The sequence below is a fragment of the Pinus tabuliformis genome, chromosome 8 (genome assembly GCF_031772625.1).
Source record: "Pinus tabuliformis cultivar Carrire ecotype Pingquan chromosome 8, CPIR1, whole genome shotgun sequence".
NCBI lineage: Eukaryota > Viridiplantae > Streptophyta > Pinopsida > Pinales > Pinaceae > Pinus > Pinus tabuliformis.
Genome location: NC_142294.1, coordinates 1423147602 through 1423156903, shown reverse-complemented (window position 1 = coordinate 1423156903; position 9302 = coordinate 1423147602).

The window sequence follows — 9302 nt, the reverse complement described above, 5'->3', positions numbered from 1 at the left end:
GGTTAGTCGGTAAAACTAGGGTTTGCTAGGGTTTGCATTTCCTTTCAGCTTTCATCTTCTTTATGCAAGTAGACTAGCCTCTTTTGAGTTATATTTCATCCATCACAGTTAAAATATTTTTCTAAGAACTCATAGAAGTTGGCTTAAGCTCCTAGCGAACTTGTGCCAGCTGATCAAGTGACAACCTGCAGTAAGAGCTAGTACTTGTGCATATAGCACCGTCGCTTCCAAGTTTGTTATGAACTACTGGGTTGATAAAAGTAAAGTAGGGAATCCCAGAAGTTGCAGCATCATTGCTGCAATACTGAAGTTCACCATTGTTTTGGCATCGTTGCCGGGGAAGCATCAGAGTATTTTGTGATTACTGCTTTTCTTCTATTTCCTACTGCAGCCTTCTGCTAAGTAGTTTATTTCAGCAAGAGTAGAGTAGTTGTTTCATTTCAATTCTGCAATTTCAATTCTGAAAAAGTAGATTAGACCATTTCCTACTTTCATTTCAATTCCGCAATTTCATTTCAACAAGCGTACATTAGTATTTCCTGCGTTCATTTCAATTCTGCAATTTCATTTCAGCAAGTGTAGATTAGTATTTCCTACTTTCATTTCAATTCAAAAATTTCATTTCAGCAACATAGATTAGTCCTTTCCTGCTTTCATCTCAATTCTGTATTTTCATTTCAGCAATATATATTTAAGTCAGTTGCAATTTGTAGTTCAATCTATTTCAGTTTTTGCAGGTACAAGCAGAAAAAAAAAACACAAAAATCACCCAAAAAAAGAGATTTCATTTCATGCCTTGTAGGAACAGAGATAATTCAGGAAAATTCCTACCCAACACCCCCACCACATCACTGAGTCACCCTTCTCTCTTCTTTGGTGGCAGTGATCCTGAAGAACCTATAGGTGAACCTCCAGAGATATACGAAGATCCTATAACAGAAGAAGAGCAAGAAACCATTCCTCCTGAGACCATGGCTGAAAACAAAAATGGTAGAGGAAATGGGGAGAGAGTAGAAGGCACCTTTCCCATCCGAGAGACCAATGGGGACACAAAAATGAAAAACATAAGTCCCTCAGCCTTACCTCACTTCCATGGATTGACTACTGAAGACCTTGATACCTTCTTGTTTGAGTTTGTTGTCCTTTGTCGAACTTATGACTATGCAGAAGATGAGCAAAATTTGAAACTCTTTCCTTCTACCCTCAAGGATACAACACTATGCTGGTTCATGGGGCTACCTGGAAACAATATCACAACTTGGGCTCAAATGCAGCAAGTCTTTAACAACAAATATCGGGACTACTGTAGGTCAAAGGATACAAAGGAAGAAATATTTCGAATGACCATGGAAAGTGATGAATCTTTAGAAGACTATGAAGAGAGGTTTCAACTCAGTTATAAAAGGGCCAGGTGCACACTTGACCCCAAATCTCTGAAGTTGGTTCTGCTCAGAGGAGTCCCTGAAGACCTTCTAGATACCCTCCATTTGTTGGCCAGGGGAGACATCTACCAGCTACCTTATGATGACATAAAGACTGTGTTTAGAAACCATTCTAGGGCAGCCAGAAAGAGAGGTAGGGGAAGTCAACTCTTAGCCAGTACCCCCTTATCTAGTTCATTCCTTAAAAACGAGTTTGCAAATCAGATGGAAGATTTCAAAAGCAAGATGAGACAGACCATTGCCATGCAAATGGACACCTTACAAATCCAAAAGAAGCAAGAGGAACCTGAGAGGGCTTTGGCCATATTTTGTCCCAGGTGCACCAGAAAGCATCCTAGGAATGAATGTCCATTGCACTTTGTAGAAGTGTGTTTTGTCTGTGAAGAAGACCATCTTACAAATTAGTGCCCTTCCTTTCCTGGATTTAAAGATATGTACCAAGGGGTTGAAGGAGCCACTGAACCACTCTACTTCATGAATCAAAGGAGGCCACATGGACCCAGACCTTACCAGCAGGGAATGCAAGGGACATCCTAGACTTATTACAACCCCAATCAAGCCACTTCCATGCCTTCTTGGGGTCCCCCTGCTCATCCTTCCTGGTCCACACCCCCTCCTTGGTCGTATCCTCCTCAATACCATACTCAAACAATTGCACACTCATTTCATTCTCACACTCAGCCACAACCTCAGTGGAATGCACCTCATTAGGGGTGGAGGCCCCAATACAACTCTCCTCCCGCTATTTTTCCTCCACCACCTGCTTAACCACAACCATTACCTCTTGCTCCTCTAAGACAACCCCAAATACCTGCTCAACCGAACCCGAACCCCAATAATAGACAGGCCCAACAAGTATATACTGGAGAAACAACATACCCTAACTATGCTATGGAGATTCAGGAGATCAACCTACGATCTGGGAAGGTCCTCCCAGATAGCTAACTTCCTCCCAAGGAGGATGAAGAAGAGAAACAGGAAAGTGAACCCAAAGCCATTCCACCCTTTCCTGAGAGACTAACTGGAACCACGCAACCAAACCCAGAAGAAACTGAACTTCTGGGAGAACTTAAACAACTATGTGTGAAAATACCACTTCTTCAGGCCATAAAAGATGTACCAATATACAATAAGTTGATCAAAGAGAAGTGTTTCAGGCACCCAGGTAGGTGCAAGAGAGATGCCCCAAATATCAATGTCATAGGACAACTATTTGACCTGATGTTGGGACAGGTAATCTGTCCAAAATATCTGGAACGTGGGAGTCCTGTAGTTGATGTCCACATCAATGGCACCATAATCCCCCACACTTTGATTGTTCTAAGGGCTGCCGTTAACGTAATGACCAGGGACACTGTGCTCAAGCTCAACCTTCAAAGTTCCCTAAGAAAAATCTCAACAGTACTGTAGTTGGCAGACCGCTCCACTGGATTATGGAAGATGTCATGGTCTCCATTGATTCCTGGGAGTACCCTGCTAACTTCTTGGTCCTTTAGCCAAAGGCAAAACTCACTGGGTATCCCCTCATCTTGGGAAGGCCTTGGTTAGCTACTGCAGATGCTTACATCAGTTGTCGAGCTAGGAGCACGACCATTAAGAATGGGCATATGTCCAAATAGATAGTCCTATATCCTCCTGCCCAACCTCTGCTAGAACATGACTTACCTCTCTGGTTGGAGGAGGAAGATGAGCATGAAGTCTACTCTACACCATTGTGCACAGTGGAAGCCACTAGGGGAGGTCCTCAAACCGAGGATGATCTTATTGAGAATTTGATTCAAAACCCATCCCCTAGTGTGCTGCCTTTAGAAGAGTTGGTGGAAGAAACCCAAACCAATGCTTTAGTTGATCTCTGTGTGGCTGATTCGACCTCTCTTCGAGTTAAGAATGTGGAATTTGGCCCTGAAAGAACCTTGAATATCAACTCATCCCTATCCCTCTCTCAGGAGAAAGAGCTGTGTAGCTTATTGAACAACCATTTGGATGCTTTTGCTTGGAGCTATAAGGAGATGAAAGGAGTCCACCCTTCAGTCTGTACCCATCACATTTACATTAAAGAGGATTGTAAACCAGTTAGGCAGCCTCAAAGGAGGATGAATCCAGCCCTTAAGGACATTGTCAAAGAAGAATTGCACAAGTTGCTGGATGCAGGATTCATCTACCCCATCTCTGACAGTGTGTGGGTTTCTCCTTTGGTACTTATGCCCAAGAAAAATGGGAAGTGGAAAATCTGTGTAGATTATTGAGAACTTAACAAAGCCACCAAGAAGGACCATTTCCCTTTGCCTTTCATAGATCAAGTGTTAGATGGCCTAGCAAGGAAGAAGTTGTTTTCCTTCCTAGATGGGTTTAACGGGTATAATCAAATCCAAATCATCCCAAAATACCAAGATAAGACCACTTTCACTTGTCCATGGGGTACCTTTTCCTACTGGGTCCTTCCCTTTGGGTTATGCAATACTCCTGCCACTTTTTAGAGAGCAGTGCTGAGTATATTTGCTGAGCTGGTTCATGATTCAGTGGAAATCTATATGGATGACTTTACCCCTTATGGTTCTAACTTCCAAGAAGCTCTGACTAACCGGAGGAAATTTTTAGCCAAGTGTATTGAAATGAACCTGTCCCTCAGTCCCGATAAATGTGAATTCCTAATCACTGAAGGGACCATGTTAGGTTATACAATTTCTCAGCAAAGTTTACAGGCGGATCCCAACAAGATTGCTATCATCCAAATGGTCCCGCCTCCTCAAAAAGTAAAAGATGTTCGGAGTTTTCTAGGCTTAGCAAGATATTATAGAAGATTTGTTAAAGATTTCAGTAAGCTAGCCTCTCCATTGTTTGGTGTTTTGGGAAAAGATGTTGAGTTCATATGGACTGACAACTATCAAGAAGCTCTAGATGCTTTTAAAGGTACGCTGATAACTGCCCCAATCTTGAGAGGTCCAAACTGGGCCCTACCTTTCCACATTCACACAGATGCCTCGAACAAAGCCATAGGAGCAGCCTTAGGACAAGTTGAAGAGAACCTACCGTATGCCATATATTTTGTTAGTAAAAACCTGTCCAAGGCAAAGTTAAACTATACTGTAACCGAGAAAGAGCTCTTGGTTGTAGTCCATTCCCTAAACAAGTTCAGACACTACATCACTAGCTATCAAACATTCGTGCATACTGTCATGCTACAATTAGGTATTTGATGAATAAACCTGATGTAAACACTTGTATCATTAGATGGTTACTTTTACTGTAGCAATTTGATTTAACCATTGTTGATAAGCCAGGTAAGGAAAATGTTGTTGCTGATTTTCTGTCTAAACTAGATTTTCTTGCAGGTGAAGAAAGGATGGTGGATAATCAAATGCCAGATGAACACCTGTTTTCTATTTCAATACTCTCTCCATGGTTTGCTGATATAGCAAATTATTTGGTTTCAGCACAGTTTTCGCCATACCTGTCCTCAAAAGAGAAGAGCAATATTGTGAGGAAAAGTACCCCATTCACTTAGATTGGGGGCAATCTTTTTAAATTTGGCCCAGATTAGATTTTGAGGTGATGTGTCAGGGAGGAGGAAGTTTTTGACATCCTCCTAACCTGTCATGATGGTCCCTGTGGGGGCCACTTTGCAACAAAGAGATCCGCCTTCAAAAGTTCACAGGCAGGGTACTATTGGCTCACTCTTCATCAAGATGTCAGGATATACATCAGCCAATATGATAGATGTCAAAGGATGAGGAAACCTACTCCAAAGGATGAGATGCCCTTGCAGCCTCAGGTGACTTTCGAGCCATTTGAGAAGTGGGGCATGGAATTTGTGGGTCCTATCAACCCTCCTTCAAAACAGAAGTCCTACATCATTGTAAGCACATATTACCTGACGAAGTGGGCGGAAACAAAGGCAATCAAAGCAGCAATAGAAGAAAAGGTAGCTGAGTTTTTGAGGGAAAATATCTTCTACAAGTTTGGCTACCCAAGAGAACTAGTCACAGATCAAGGAAGTGAATTTACCTGTAACCTGATTGAAGACTTGCTCACTCATCACAAGATTAAGCACCGAACTTCCACCCCTTATCATCCACAAGCAAATGGACAGGTGGAAGTTACTAACAAGGCTTTGGAAGGGATTTTGACTAAGGTAGTGAGCAGCAGCAGAAAAGATTGGGCAGATCGCTTGGTTGAGGCCACCTGGGCCTATAACACTACTTGGAAAACTACAATAGGTTTCACACCCTATGAGCTGGTCTACGGGAAGAAGGCTTTGCTATCCATAGAATTTGAATATAATGCATTAAGGTTGGCAGCTCAGCTGGACCTAGATCTCATTCATGCACAATAAGAAAGATTGCTTCAGCTGAATGGATTAGATGAAAAAAGAATGCAGACCCTTCTCCACTCAGAGTTAATCCAACTTCAAAGAAAGATATGGCATGACTGGCACCTCAAAGAAAAGTAATTCCAGCCAGGAGATTGGGCGCTGCTATATGATTCAAGATACAAGGATTTCAAGGGCAAGCAGAGGACAAGATGGTTGGGACCATATACAGTGGAAACATGCAATGACAATGGTTCAGTCCTTATTCGGACCATTGATGAGGAGGCCATCCCCGTGCTCGTCAATGGGCATAGATTGAAGATCTACAGGAAGCCCCTTTCTAAGAAAAAAAGGAATAAAAGGTCCTTGGGTGAAAACCTCTTGGAGGCGCCCCCGTTGTCTCAGACTCAAAAAAAAAAAAAAAAAAGGAAAAAGAAAAAGAAAAAATAAATCTAATTTCTGTTGAATAAATTGCAGGTTGCAGGAAGGTCATTACAGGTTTTAGGAGGATCACACAAGACAAAGAAAGTGGACATGATCAGGTTGCATGCATCCCTCATAATCCATTCCTCCATCACCGTTACCCTTTCCCAAGATCTGGCCTCATTTGGTCTAAAATTCCATATCCTACAGGAAGCTTTGTATCTTCTACAGGAGGATCCTGTAGAAACTACAAACAAGCCAAAATCAATCTCAGAAGAGGACCCGAGGGTTTGAAATCTGTCTATGAGGCCTATGAACCTCCCTGCCTCCATCCATCACCCTATGTTGCCCTTTTCCATCTCTATACACCTCCATTACACTCGTTTCTATGTCCCTGCACAGTCACACACAGAAATCCTATTTTTTTCATGCTGCAAACAAAAAATTTAACGACAAATAAAAGTAGCAACCTTTTCACTCACCATACCGGATACCCACCATCTGTGATTCCTTTTCATTCGAGACCTTCATGAGCAATCGTGAGAAGTTGTAGCCCTACTCATTTCAGCTTGAATTTCAGAAGGAGAAGCAGTTGCAAGAAATCCTACAAGATCCCTGTAGCAGCTAATCCCTCTAAAAGACATACACCAGAGATAGGGATAGCAAAGTATGGCATATGAAACATGCATAGAGCTCTGTTTGAACGTGTAAACATCAACAACAACCCGAGGTTGAGCATGCAGAGAGCAAGCAGCAACAACAATGAAGAAATGGGTTCCAAAATCCAAAAATATGCATAACACAGCCACGACTGCATAGGTAAGTGCCTAAACCTATTCCTCAATTACATTAATCATATTTCAAGGCTGCATGACTATGGGAATGGTTCAGATTGAATGGAATCGGTGGCCAATTAACTGGCCACCCTAGTTCAGTTACACATCCTTGTGGAATTCAAACGAGCCCCGTCAAATTCAAAACTGCCGATTAGATACGCAGCCAGCATGTGTGGTATGTCCATTCAGGAAGAAATATTCGGGACTAGTAGTGGTGGCAGCGGATAATGGGAGTAAGGGAGGTGATGATGGTCAGACAACATGCAGAAACATTATGAATGTGACGTAGGATCAATGGTCCAGTTCAGCCACCTCATTGCCTCACCACGAATCACGTTTGCAAATAAAAGATAGCTCAGTTATGACATTCACCACCCTTTGTTCATTATGCACTCATGACGCTCTCGACTGGAGTACACACCTACCACTTCCAGAGCAGCTAACCAGTCATCCTCCGCCAGTTTTCTACCTATTTTTCAAAAATCTCCTGCCTATCGGGCTCTACAGGAAGCACAGTTTCATTCTACAGGAGCCGGGTGACTTCTACAGGAAGGCTTCTACAGGAAAGGCAGAGAACAACCCTGTAGAAAGAAAACTCAGTATTTTCGTCGAATTTCAAGCTCAAAACGAGGTAGGCTCGGGAAAACTTCTCTGTGCATGATTTTTTTTAAGTAAGGTGGTGAATTGAAACATGACATTAGATTGACAAAGAGAGTAAAACTCTGCCTGCACATTGAAAAAAAGTGAAAATCTGCTTGCATATTTTACTGAGTCTACATAGTTTCTTTCTTTCTCTACATCCAAAATCTCCTCATCATTTTTCAAATTCTCCTTTAAGGAAGATACATGCAGCAGTAGAGGCCAACTTGTGTGTGTGTGAAAAAAAAACTGAATTTGCATATCTATCTATTTGCTGAGAAAAGAACCTGTGTCCTCATGCTTTGTTCTGTAAAAAAAAAAAGAATTATTTTCATAAACAGACAGTCAAATTCAGGGTGACAACAATTTAAAATAGGGGAATTATTTCCATTTGATGTTGTAAGGAAGCACACGGGAAATTCCTTCTTGGGTTCAGAAAAAACCGAATTCAGTTATCCTCTGTTTCAATGATTGACTATTTTTTCCACCTGAGCATTTTCTTTTCCGGTTAAAACAAAAAAAGAGCACTCAACACCATGCCATGAGGATTCATGAGAAAATAACCCTTAAACTCTAGCAAATTGTATGAGCACCTTGAGGTGGTGGACCTTTTCACTAGGGCAGACTGGATATCCTTCTTTGACAAAAATTTAGGGTTATGATAAGGAGGTGACTGAAGAGCTTTTTTATGTCCCTAAGACCACATTCGAAGACACATGCCACAGTTAGTTTTATGGATTTGACCCTAGAACTTACACCTAATTTCATCAGTAGAATTACCGGTCTACCATTGGGGCTCCCTTGGAGCAAAGAGGAGAAATCATTGGGACAAGTGGCTAAGAAAACATTTTTTCTGCCTAAGGAGCATCCTGTAGAAGACAAAAGCTTGCCTCCTCTCTGGAGTTAAGTCAGTTATCAAATAATGAAGTATATCACATGTGAAGGGAGCTTTAGCATCATCTATGGTTATCATTTCAGGTTGCTACATGAATTGAGGTATGGGATGGACTTGCCTCCAGCTAGAAAACTGAGCATCCCATATTTCCTCCTTCAGTGTTTAATTGAATGCGGTACAAAACTTAATGTAGGGGTCCCAGGTCAGTTGGTCCACCATGGGCTCATCAAAATGTTGGTGGAAGATGTTGTACACACCTATACTGTCCCCATAGCTTGGCACATCTTCAGAAATATGTCCAAGGATGATAACATCAGAACTTTGGCTGAGAACATCAACGCATCCAGCAGTGATGAGGGGGAGCAAACTGATGAAATTGAGAAGAACAATGATGAGGGAGCAAAAGACATTCAAACAGAAGGCAAAACAGAGGAATAACAGAAGGAAAAAGAGGAAGTTGAGAAGATTACTGAGCCTAAGACAGAAAAGGAGACAACAACAAAAATTGAGAAGGGAAAAAAGACAAAGATTGGAAAGAAGAAGGCCAAGAAATCCCAAAAGAAGACTGCCACAGCTAAGGCAAGCACTCAGCAAGAGAAAGAAAAGACACACCCTGAGATATCAGTGACACAAGCAGAAATAGTGGGCATAGAGATTTCTATAGGAAGTGAAGAGAAAGAACAACAGAAAGATAAATCCCCTGAAATGTTGGCAAGGGAAGCAACAGATGTGCTTGCTGCATTAAGCACACCTACAAA